General features: G+C 40.2%; 1 pseudogene; it reads right to left on the bottom strand.

The window, feature by feature from the left end:
* Positions 1 to 2,828: 2,828 nt before the first annotated feature.
* Positions 2,829 to 4,165, bottom strand: LOC120851450 (annotated as a pseudogene).
* Between the last annotated feature and the right edge of the window lie 8,704 nt (positions 4,166 to 12,869).

Below are 12,869 nucleotides of genomic sequence, written 5' to 3'. Positions count from 1 at the left end.
TCTCCACTGCTGCCCTTCAAATACGTTCATCAGTACCATCTTTCCAGATTCCATACATGTGCATTAATATATGATATTTGCTTTTCTTTTTCTGGTTTACTTCATTCTGTATAATAGGCTCTAGGTTGATCCACCTCATTAGAATTGACTCAAGTGCATTCGTTTTCATGGCTGAGAAATATTCCATTGTATATATATATACCACAGCTTGGTTATGCATTCATCTGTCAAAGGACATCTAGGTTGCTTCTATTGTCCTAGCTTTTGTTAACAGTGCTGCAATGAACATTGGAGTACATGTGTTTTTTTTCAATCATGGTTTTCTCAGGGAATATGCCCACTAGTAGGACTGTTGGGTCATTTGGTCATTTTATTCCTAGGTTTTTAAAAAAAATCTTCATACTGTCCTCCAATACTTTGACCACTTGATATAAAGAGCTGACTCACTGGAAAAGACCCTGATGCTGGGAAAGATTGAAGGCAGGAGGAGAAGGGGACATCAGAGAATGGGATGGTTGGATGGTATCACTGACTCAATGGATATGAGTTTGAGCACACTCTGGGAAATAGTGAAGGACAGGGAAGCCTGGCATGCTGCGGTCCTTGGGTTTGCAAAGAGTCAGACACAATTTAGTGACTGAACAACCAACAGTACTGTTCTCCATAGTGGCTGTATCTATTTACATTCCCACCAGCAGTACAAGAGGGTTCCCTTTTCTCCCCACTATCTCCAGCATTTATAGCTTTTAGATTTTTTGAGGATGGCCTTTCTGACCGGTGTGATGTGATACATCATTGTAGTTTTGATTTGCATTTCTCTAATAATGAGCAATGTTGAGCATCTTTTCATGTATTTATTAATCATCTGTATGTCTTTGGAGAAACATCTGTTTAGGTCTTATGCCCACTTTTTGATTGGATTGTTTATTTTTCTGGTGTTGAACTGCTTATATATTTTGGAGATAAAGCCTTTGTCAGTTGTTTTAGTTGCTATTATTTTCTCCCATTCTGATCTTGTCTTTTTACCTTGTTTATATTTTCCTTTGCTGTACAAAAGCTTTAAGTTTTATTAGAACCCATGTATTTATTTTTGTTTTTATTGACACTACTCTAAAAGATGGATCATTGTGTATCTTGTTGTGATTTATGTCAAAGAGTGTTCTGCCTATGTTTTCCTCTAAGAGCTTCATAGTTTCTGTTCTAACATTAGGTCTTTAATCCATTTTGAGTTTATTTTCATGTATGGTGGTTTCATGTTTGGTTTTCATGTTTGTTTTCATGTATGGTATTCTAATTTCATCCTTTTACACATAGCTGTCCAGTTTTCCCAGAACCATGTACTGAAGAGGTTGTCTTTTCCCTATGGTATATTCATGCCTTCTTTGTTGAAAATAAGGTGTCAGGATATAGCGCATGGGTTTATCTCTGGCATCTCTCTCTTGTTCCATTGATCTATATTTCTTTTTTGTGCCAGTACCATACTGTTTTGATGACTATAACTTTGTAATATAGTCTGGAGTCAAGAAGCTTGATTCCTCCTGCTCCATTCTTCTTTCTCATGATTGCTTTGGCTATTTGGGATCTTTTGTGTTTCCATACAAATTGTGAAAGTTTTTGTTCTAGTTGTGAAAAATGCAGTTGGTAATTTGATAGGGATTGCATTTAATCAGGAGAAGGCAATGGCAACCCACCCCAGTACTCTTGCTTGGAAAATCCCATGGACGGAGGAGCCTGGTAGGCTGCAGTCCATGGGGTTGTTAGGAGTCAGGCACGACTGAGCAACTTCACTTTCCCTTTTCACTTTCATGCATTAGAGAAGGAAATGCCAACCCACTTCAGTGTTCTTGCCTGGAGAATCCCAGGGATGGGGGAGCCTGGTGGGCTGCCGTCTATGGGGTCACACAGAGTCAGACATGACTGAAGTGACTTAGCAGCAGCAGCAGCAGCAGCATTTAATCTATAGATTGCTTTGTGTGGTATAGTCATTTTCACAATATTCATTCTTCCAGCCCTGAAACGTGGTATACTCTCCATCTTTTAATGTCATCTTTGATTTCTTAGACAAGAATATTTTGAAAACTTATACCAGAATATCCTCATGTGTCTCCTTGATTGATAGTTGCTTCAGTTTTCTAAAGAGCTTGCTAGGATTGCCTTAGGCAAATATAGTTCATAAACTTAAAAACATTCTTAGGAGGAAGAATCTTCACTAGTTAAGTTGCCAATGTAATATATTAGTTTGTTAACATCCCTTATTAAACAATGATAAATACATATCAATCTGCTTACATGTGTCATTTTTAAAATATTTTCTTAAAATTTTCCTGTAAGTCTACAATTCATTTTGCTGTTTTATACATTAACAACTTTAAGCATTAAGCTTAAAGCATTAAATCCTTTGGATTAAATTTTTAAAAATTAATCATAAATATTTATTGAATCATTAAATGACAATCTCTAATGGCAAGTCTAATACTACTGTAATTTTTGAAGTTAAAACATTTTTATTTTTAGAAACATTTTGGGTTTACAAAAACTGAGCAGAAAGTACAGAATAGATTTATTTTAAATTGGTGCCAGAATTTTTTTACCTTCTAAATTCTACTTATGATCAGCTTCATTGTCATTATCATCATTCTAATCATCAGATTGTCTTCATTCTTTTTTTTTTTTTTCCTTAAAACCTTTACATTTGAGACAGAAGTGTTACAGGTACACATGGGAAAGCAATACATGATCACAGTTGAAAGTGAAGACGATCTAGTCAGAAAGTTTTTACACCTGTCAGCTAATGCTGAAGCTCTGATTACGATATGCCACAGGGCTCAAAGAAATGGTAATTAGTATTCCTCTCCTTCCTCTCCCTTTCCTTCAACAGAATCCACACCAACCTCCTCATAATCCTTCTCAAGGGCAACCATGTCCTCACAGGCCTCAGACAACTCTCCTTCCTCCATGCCCTCACCCACTTACCACTGAACAAAGGCATGCTTGGCACACATCGGGTCAACCTGTGGTCCAGGTGAGCCCAGATCTCAGTGACGGCTGTGGTGTTGCTCAACATGCACATAGTTCACTGGACTGGTCAGGTCTCCACCAGGTACCACAGTGGGGACCTAGTAATCAATGCCAACCTTGAAGTCAGTGGGGCACCAGTCCACAAACTGAGACGCACTTGGTCTTGATGGTGACAATGGCAGTACAACATCTTTGGGAACCTCATCACCACAGTGCAACAGGCAGCAGGCCATGTATTTACCATCACGAGGGTCACTTTTCACCATCTGGTTGGATGGCTCAAAGCAAGCATTGGTGATCTCTGCTACAGAAAGCTGTTCATGGTGGGCTTTCTCTGCAGAGATGACAGGGGTGTATGTGGCCAGAGGGAAGTGAATGTGGGGATAGGGCACCAGGTTGGTTTGGAATTCTGTCAGATCCACAGTCAGGGCTCCATCAGACCTCAGGGAAGCAGTGATGGGGGACACTATCTGGCTAACAGGCAGTAGGTTGGGTGCTCAATATCAAGGTTTCCACAACAGGTGTCATAGATGGCCTAATTGTCTACCATGAAGGCACAATCAGATGCTCCAGGATGGTGTGGTGGTGAGGATGGTGTTGTAGGGCTAAACTATAGCTGTAGAAACCTGGGGGGCTGGGTAAATAGAGAATTCCAGCTTGAACTTCTTGCTATAATCAACAGAGAGATGTTCCATCAGCAGGGAGGTAAACCTAGAACCAGTTCCCCCACCAAAGCTGTGAACACCAAGAAGCCCTGAAGACCTGTGCACTGGTCAGCCAATTTCCAAATTCGGTCCAAGACAAGGTCAATGATCTCCCTGCCACTGGTATAGTGACCTCAGGCACAATTATTGGCAGCATCTTCTTTATCAGTGATAAGCTGCTCAGGGTGGAGGAGCTGGAAGTAGGTGCCAGTGTGAACCTCATCAATGACTGTGGGTTCCAGGTCTATAGACACTGCCCTGGGCACATGCTTGCCAGCACCTGTCTCACTGAAGAAGGTGTTGAAGGTGTCATCTCCTCCCCCAATAGTCTTATCACTTGGCATCTGGCCATCAGGCTGGATGCTGTGTTCTAGGCAGTAGAGCTCCCAGCAGGCATTGCTGATCTGGACACCAGCCTGGCCAACGTGGAAGGAGATGCTCTCACATATGGTGGCTGTAGGTCAGCAGGCACAGGCAATAGGAGTAGACACCAGATCCTAGTTACCATTCCTGACAATCTAAGAGGCAAGGTAAGTAATGCACTCTGTCTTCACTCTTTAGCTATGTATTCATTATTTAGCTAATTCTCCAAAAGTCTGATGGAAATTCTGAGCTTGATTTTTTCCACCTCTTACTGTATAAAAGAATAGGCTAGTCAGGCACATTATCAGGACAAAATAAGAATCAAGACAATCTCTCTCTTGTGAATGTTAATAAATGTATACAGATTGTCAACTTTTGAAAAAATTCTTTTGTAAGTAGGTAAAACCCAGAGGAGTTGACAGGCTCCCAGATACCGCTCAAGATCCTTGTTGTTGCTTAGTTACAAAGTCATGTCTGATTCTTTTGCAGCCCCATGGACTGCCAAGCTCTTTTGTCCATGGGACTTTCTAGGCCAGAATACTCAAGTGGGTTGCTATTTTCTTCTCCAGAGGATCTTCCCAATCCATGGATAGAACCCATGTCTTCTGCATTGCAGGCAGATTCTTTATCTGTGAGCCATCTGGGAAGGATAAGTTTATTCAAAGATGAATAGGAGTTTGTTTTGTGGAAAATATTAGAGTACATGCTGGAGAGGGTACAAAATAGGAAACGAGAATGAGTAAAATGAAAAAGACCTCAAGAGAAATGACAATTTTTTGATAAAATAATAAAAGGGAAATAAATTCTAATATTACTACTAACTCAAGTATTTTTAAACTTTTAGAAACAAGGGAAGGCTGTTGTTTCTGGAATGGAGATCACTCTGGATTTGACAGACAATCTGAGACTCAGTAGTTCTAACATTAGAATGGTATACCTGTCACTGTGATCCTTCTGTTCTGCACACAAGGAAAGCAGAAATGCTTAAAAAAATACAGAAGCATAACTCTGCTAACAGCATTGACATCTACAGAAAAACAAATCATTTGATGTTACTTTTTCTTTATTAACTTACTCAACTGGCCAGTACTCCATCCCCATATAGGCTCAGACTGGAAGATGATGGGGATTCAGTCCCTGAGAGTTCATCAAGTAACACGTAAACAACAGTCCTTTCTTCTGGTTTCTACCTGTAGAAGATGCCTGGTGGTCCATAAAAATAATAATCAGCTTACGATTAAATGCATTCACATCTTTACATATATCCAAATAGCAATTTTGCCTTTTCATACTGTTCATGGGGTTCTCAAGGCAAGAATACTGAAGTGGTGAAAAGCTGACTTAAAACTCAACATTCAAAAAACTAAGATCATGGCATTCGGTCCCATCACTTCATGGCAAATAGGTGGGGAAACAATGGAAACAGTGACAGACTTTATTTTGGGGGCTCCAAAATCACTGCAGGTGATAACTGCAGCCATGAAATTAAAAGACACTTAGACAGCATATTAAAAAACAGAGACATTACTTGGCCGACAAAGGTCTGTCTATTCAAAGCTATGGTTTTTCAGTAGTCATGTATGAAAGTGAGAATTGGACCATAAAAAAGCTGAGCCCTGAAGAAGTGATGCTTTTGAAGTGTGGTGTTGGAGAAGACTCTTGAGAGTCCCTTGGACTGCAAGGAGATGAAACCAGTCAATCCTAAAGAAAATCAGTCCTGAATATTCACAGGAAGGACTGATACTGAAGCTGAAGCTCCAATACTTTGGCCACCTGATGCAAAGAACTGACTTATTGGAAAAGACCCTGATGCAGGACAAGACTGAAGGCAGGAGGAGAAGGGGATGACAGAGGGTGAGATGGTTGGATGGCATCACTGACTTGATGGACTTGAGTTTGAGCAAGGTCTGGGAGTTGGTGATGGACAGGGAAGCCTGGCATGTTACAATCCATGGGGCTGCAGAGTCGGACACGACTAAGTGACTGAACTGAACTGAAATAGCAATTTTAAATCTGGATAATTTAAAAGATTTTTTCAATTGACAAAGTAATTTCAACTGAAAATCCCATTTGAGAACTGATAATATTAATAAGCCATTGACAACTGATGTTAGTTAAACCCATATTGTTATTTCTTTGAACAAGGATTAAATCAGTAAGAACAAGGATGGAAAACAAGCAAATAAACACAGAGCATGTGTAATTTTGTATTTATGAGTGAGTGATCATTTACAAAAATCCCTGAACTAAGAACATGAATCATAGTCTACCCTAAGCTACCATAGGCCTCTAAGTTCTTACATTGACATTGTCAACCCATAAAACTCAGTTTGTCCAGAAAAGGCTATTAATAGAAGTTCAACAAAAAAGACAAGTGTGCATATGAAAATATTGACTTTTTGAGAGGTCTTCCATAAGTTATCTCAGAGCTAAAGTCAAATTTGAGAGCCCAGCACACAATTCTGTTGTTAAAATGCTTGTAAACCATTGATATACCTGAATTAATGTCTGCTTTCCTCTTCTTTCAATTTCACTTGAGATTTGGTGCTCAGGGCTGGTGCACTGGGATGACCCAGAGGGATGGGATGGGGAGGGAGGTGGGAGGGGGGTTCAGGATGGGGAACACATGTACACCCATGGTGGATTCATGTCAATGTATGGCCAAATCAATACAATGTTGTAAAGTAAAAAAATAAATTCATTAATTAAAAAATAAAAAATAAAAAAATTAATTTTTATTGGAGTATATTGATTACAATGTTTTATTATCTGTTATACAACAGAGTAAATCAGTAATACATGTTGCACTTTTTAAAATTTTCCCATATAAGTTATTACAGAATATTGACTGGAATTACCTGTATTATACAGTAGGTCCAGATTAGTTATGTATTTTATAAATAGTAGTATATATATTTCAATACCAGTCTTCCAATTTATTCCTCCCTCCATTTCCTCTTTGGTAACCATACATTTTTTTCTACACCTGTGACTCTATTTCTGTTTGTAAATAAGCTCAGTTGTGACTTTATTTTTAGATTTCACATATAGGCAATATCATATTTGACTTACTTCACTCAATATGATAATCTCTGGGTCCACCCATATTGCTGCAAATGACATTATCTCATTTTTTATGGCTGAGTAATATTCCATTATATATATATATATATATATATATATATATATATATATATATATATCAGTTCAGTTCAGTCACTCAGTTGTGTCTGACTCTTTGCGACCCCATGAACCACAGCACACCAGGCCTCCCTGTTCATCACCAACTCCCAGAGTTTACCCAAACTCATGTCCATTGAGTTGGTGATGCCATCCAACCATCTCATCCTCTGTCGTCCCCTTCTCCTGCCTCCAATCTTTCCCAGTATCAGGGTCTTTTCAAATGAGTCAACTATTCGCATCAGGTAGCCAAAGTATTGGAGTTTCAGCTTCAACATCAGCCCTTCCAGTGAATACCCAGGACTGATCTCCTTTAAGATGGATTGGTTGGATCTCCTTGCAGTCCGAGGGACTCGCAAGAGTCTTCTCCAACACCACAATTCAAAAGCATCAATTCTTCAGCGTGCAGCTTTCTTCACAGTCCAACTCTCACATCACGACTGATCTCCTTTAGTATATATACCACATCTTTTTTTATTCATCACTCCCTGATGGACATTTAGATTGCTTCCATGTCTGGCTATTGTTCAGTTCAGTTCAGTTCAGTCGCTCAGTCGTGTCCAACTCTTTGCGACCCCATGAATCTCAGCACGCCAGGCCTCCCTGTCCATCACCATCTCCCGGAGTTCGCTCAGACTCACGTCCATCGAGTCAGTGATGCCATCCAGCCATCTCATCCTCTGTCGTCCCCTTCTCCTCCTGCCCCCAATCCCTCCCAGCATCACAGTCTTGTCCAATGAGTCAACTCTTCGCATGAGGTGGCCAAAGTACTGGAGTTTCAGCTTTAGCATCATTCCTTCCAAAGAAATCCCAGGGTTGATCTCCTTCAGAATGGACTGGTTGGATCTCCTTGCAGTCCAAGGGACTCTCAAGAGTCTTCTCCAACACCACAGTTCAAAAGCATCAATTCTTTGGCACTCAGCCTTCTTCACAGTCTAACTCTCACATCCATACATGACCACAGGAAAAACCATAGCCTTGACTAGAAGGACCTTAGTCGGCAAAGTAATGTCTCTGCTTTTGAATATACTATCTAGGTTGGTCATAACTTTTCTTCCAAGGAGTAAGCGTCTTTTAATTTCATGGCTGCAATCACCATCTGCAGTGATTTTGGAGCCCAAAAAAATAAAGTCTGACACTGTTTCCACTATTTCTCCATCTATTTCCCATGGAGTGATGGGACTGGATGCCATGATCTTCGTTTTCTGAATGTTGAGTTTTAAGCCAACTTTTTTCACTCTTGTCTTTTACTTTCATCAAGAGGCTTTTTAGTTCCTCTTCACTTTCTGCCATAAGGGTGGTGTCATCTGCATATCTGAGGTTATTGAGATTTCTCCTGGCAATCTTGATTCCAGCTTGTGTTTCTTCCAGCCCAGCGTTTCTCATGATGTACTCTGCATAGAAGTTAAATAAGCAGGGTGACAATATACAGCCTTGACGTACTGCTTTTCTATTTGGAACCAGTCTGTTGTTCCATGTCCAGTTCTAACTGTTGCTTCCTGACCTGCATACAGGTTTCTCAAGAGGCAGGTCAGGTGGTCTGGTATTCCCATCTCTTTCAGAATTTTCCATAGTTTATTGTGATCCACACAGTCAAAGGCTTTGTAAACAGTGCATATATCTTTTCAAATTTTGGGTTTTATCTGGATATATATACCCAGGAGTAGGATTGCTATATTATATGGTAGGTCTATTTTTAGTTTTTTAAGGAGCCTTCATACTGTTCTCTGTAATGGCTCTACCAATTTACATTCCCACCAACAAAGTAGGAGGATTCCCTTTCCTCTACATCCTCTTATTGTTTGTAAGTTTTTTGATGATGGCCATTCTGACCCGTGTGATGTGACACCTCATTGTGGGTTTCATTTGCATTTATTTAAAAATCATTAGTGATGTCATACATGTCTTCACATGTTCTTTGGCCATTTGTATGTCTTCTTTAGATAAATGTCTTTTCAGGCCATCTGCCCATTTTTGACTAAGTTGTTTGTGGTTTTAATATTCAGCTGAATAAGCAGTAAAGCTGCTTTTGTGAGCTTGGATATTGGGCCCTGATGGCAAAATCATTATTTTCCCCTTGTGAAAGCTAGAGAGTTGCAGCTTCAAACCTGCCTCTGGTTCATTTATCTTTTCATTACAATAAAAAGTTTGGTCAAGCATTTGAGTTTTCTGAAAGAAACAGTCTGCTTGTCCCTACTTGCTGGGAAGTCAACTGACAGTACAGTTTCAGCTAATCAGGGTGACAACCTATATGGAAGTCAACACTCATAGAACACTTTCCCAAGACATGTTTACTCATGAAAGGGTGCAGTGTGTCCTATGTGTGTCTTCTACACTGCTCAGAAACTGCAGGGCCAGATGGCAAAAGCAGTGTTTTCCCACTTTGAGGCTAGAAAGTCGCAGACTCAAACCTGCTCAAAAAATATTCTGGTTCTTTTATCTCTTGATGTCAACAACAACTTTTGTCTGTATCTGAGTTTTCTGAATGAAACAGGCCACTTGCCACTCCTTGCTGGGGTCTTCACATAATAGAGTTTGGCCTAATCAGGGTAACAACAGGTGTGACAGTCAACACTCACAGAATACTCTCTCCATACACCTTTACTCATGAAAGTGTGTAGTGTGTCCTAGGTGTGTGATTTACACTGCTTGGAAACTGTAAGGTAAGTAAGGTAAGTTGTTTTTGAGAGCCTGGGTACCAGGCCCTGATGGTAAAAGCACTATTTTCTCCCTGTGAGAGCTAGAGAGTTGCAGTTTCAAACCTGCAAGAAAAGCAGTCTTGATCATTTATATTAATTACAGCAAAATCTTTGGTCAAGCATTTGAGTTTTATGAAAGTAACAGGCTGCTTGTCACTGCTTGCTGGGAAGACATAGATAGTATGGTTTTGCCTAATCAGGGTAACAGTAGGTATGGCAGTCAACACTGAAAGAACACTCCCCCCAGATATCTTTACTCATAAAATGGTGCAGTGTGTCCTAGGTGTATCTTATACACTGCTCAGAAACTGCAGGGAAAGCTGCTTTTGTAAGCCTGAATCTTACGGACTGACAGTAAATTCAGTATTTTCCACTTGTGAAAGCTAAATAGTTGCGGCCTCAAATCTGCCTTGAAAAAAACCTCTGGTTCCTTTATTTCTTCATTGCAGTGACAACTTTGGTCAGCCTTTGAATTTTTTGAGTGAAATGGACTGCTTGCCATTCCTTGCTGTGAAGTCATCACACAGTACAGTTGACTTAATCAGGTTAACAGAGGGTATGGCAGTCAAAACTCACAGAACTCTTGGCTCAGACACTTTTCCTCATGGAAGGGTGCAGTGTGTCCTAGTTGTGTCTTTTACACTGCTCAGAAACTGCAGGGAAAGCTGTCTTTGTGAGCTTGGTTATGGGAGCCTGATGGCAAAAGCAGTATATTTCACCGGTGAAAGTCTGAGAGTTCCAGCCTCAAACCCACCAGAAAAGCACTCTGCTTCATTTATCTCTTTATTACAACAAAAACTCTGGTCAATCATTTGAGTTTTCTGAAAGAAACAGGCTGCTTGCCAGTAGTTGCTGGGAAGTCTTCAGAAAGTTCAATTTTGCATAATACGGTAATAAATTGTATGACAGTCAACATTTACAGAACATTCTTTCCAGACATCTTTACTCATGAAAGGGTGCAGTGTGTCCTAGTTGTGTCTTTTACACTACTCAGAAGCTGCAGGGAAAGCTGATTTTGTAAGCCTGGATATTGGGGCCTGATGGCAAAAGCAGTACTTTTTTCCTGTGAAAGCTAGAGTTGCAGCCTGAAACCAGACAGGAAAACACTCAAGACCATTTATCTCTTCTTTATAGCAAAAGCATTATTTTACCCCTGTGATGGCTAGAGAGGGCAGGCCACAAGACCACCAGAAATACACTCTGGATATTTATCTCTTCATTGGAGCAAAAAATTTGGTCAAGCATCTGAGTATTCGGAAAGAAATAGGCTGCTTGCTACTATATGCTTGTAATGCAGTTTCACCTAATCAGGGTAACAACAGGTATGGAAGTCAGCACACACAGAACACTCTCCTCAGACATCTTTAACTCATGAAAGAGTGCAGTGTGTCCTAGCTGTGTCTTTTACACTTCTCGGAAACTGCGGGGAAAGCTGCTTTTGTTAGCCTGGATATGGGGGCCTGATGCCAAATGCAGTATTTTCTCCCTTTAAAAACAAGAGAGGGTTTCAGCCTCAAACCTGCCAGAACACCACTCTGGATCATTTCTCTTCATTACAGCAAAACCTTTGGTCAAGCAATTTTGTTTTATGAAAGAAACAAGCTTTTTGCCACTCTTTGCTGAGAAGTCATCACACAGTACAGTTTGGCCTAATTAGGATAATGATGTATGGCATCAACATATACTAAACATTCTTCCCAGACATCTTTTCTCATGGGAGGGTGCAATATGTCCTAGGTGTGTTTTTCACACGGCTCAGAAACTTCAGGGTAAGATGCTTTTTTTGAGCCTGAATATTGGGGCCTGATGGCAAAAGCCATACTTTACCCTGTGAGAGCTAGAAAGGTCAGCCTCAAACCTGTCAGAAATACACTCTGGATCATTTATCTCTTCATTGAAGCAAAAAATTTAGTCAAGCATATAAGTATTCTGAAAGAAACAGGATGCGTGCCACTATTTGCTAGGATGTCATCAGACGGTATAATTTCGCTTGATTAGGGTAATAACAGATATAACAGTCCCCACTCACAAAAAACTCTACTCAGACATCTTTACTCATGAAAGGGGCAGTGTGTCTTGCTGTGTCTTTTACACTGCTCAGAATCTGCAGGGAAAGTTGCATTGTTGGGCCTGTATATTTGTGCCAGATGACAAAAGCAGTGTTTCCCCCCCCTGTGAAAATTAAACAGTTCCAACCTCAAAACTGCCAGAAAAACCCTCTGGATCATTTACATTACAGCAAAAACTTTGGTTGAGCTTTTGAGTTTTTTGAAAGAAACAGGCTCCTTGCCACCCTTTGCTGGGAATTTATCAGATATCACAGTTTTTTGGTCTAATCAGGGTAACAACAGGTAAGGCAGTCAACACACAAAGAACACTCTCCTGAAACATCTCTTCTCATGAAAGTGAGCAGTGTGTCCTAAGTGTGTCTTTGACACTACTTGGAAACTTCAGGAAAGTCACTTTTGTGATCCTGGGTACTGTGCTTGATGGCAAAAGTGTTTTTATTTTCTCCCTGGGAAAGCAAGAAATTTGCGACCTCAGACTCCCCGAAGAACACTCTGTTTCATTTATCTCTTCATTGAAGTTAAAAATTTGGTCAAGTAAGTGAATTTTCTGAAACAGGATGCTTTCTACTATTTTCTGGGAAGTTATCAGATAGTACAGTTTGGCCTAATAAGGATAATAACAGATATGGTAGTCAATACTCACAAAACACTCTCCCTAGACATCTTTACTCATGAAAGGGTGCGGTGTGTTCTAGGTGTGTCTTTGTACACTGCTAAGAAACTGCAGAGAAAGTTGCTTTAGTGAGCCTAGATCTTGGGGTCAGATGGCAAAAGCAGTATTTTACCTGCGGAAGCTGGATAGTTGAGGCCTACCCTGAAAAACAGTCTGGTTCTTT

This window comes from Oryx dammah, unplaced genomic scaffold (assembly GCF_014754425.2).
Source record: "Oryx dammah isolate SB20612 unplaced genomic scaffold, SCBI_Odam_1.1 HiC_scaffold_25, whole genome shotgun sequence".
Classification (NCBI taxonomy): domain Eukaryota; kingdom Metazoa; phylum Chordata; class Mammalia; order Artiodactyla; family Bovidae; genus Oryx; species Oryx dammah.
This window is presented reverse-complemented; position numbering and strand designations above follow the sequence as displayed.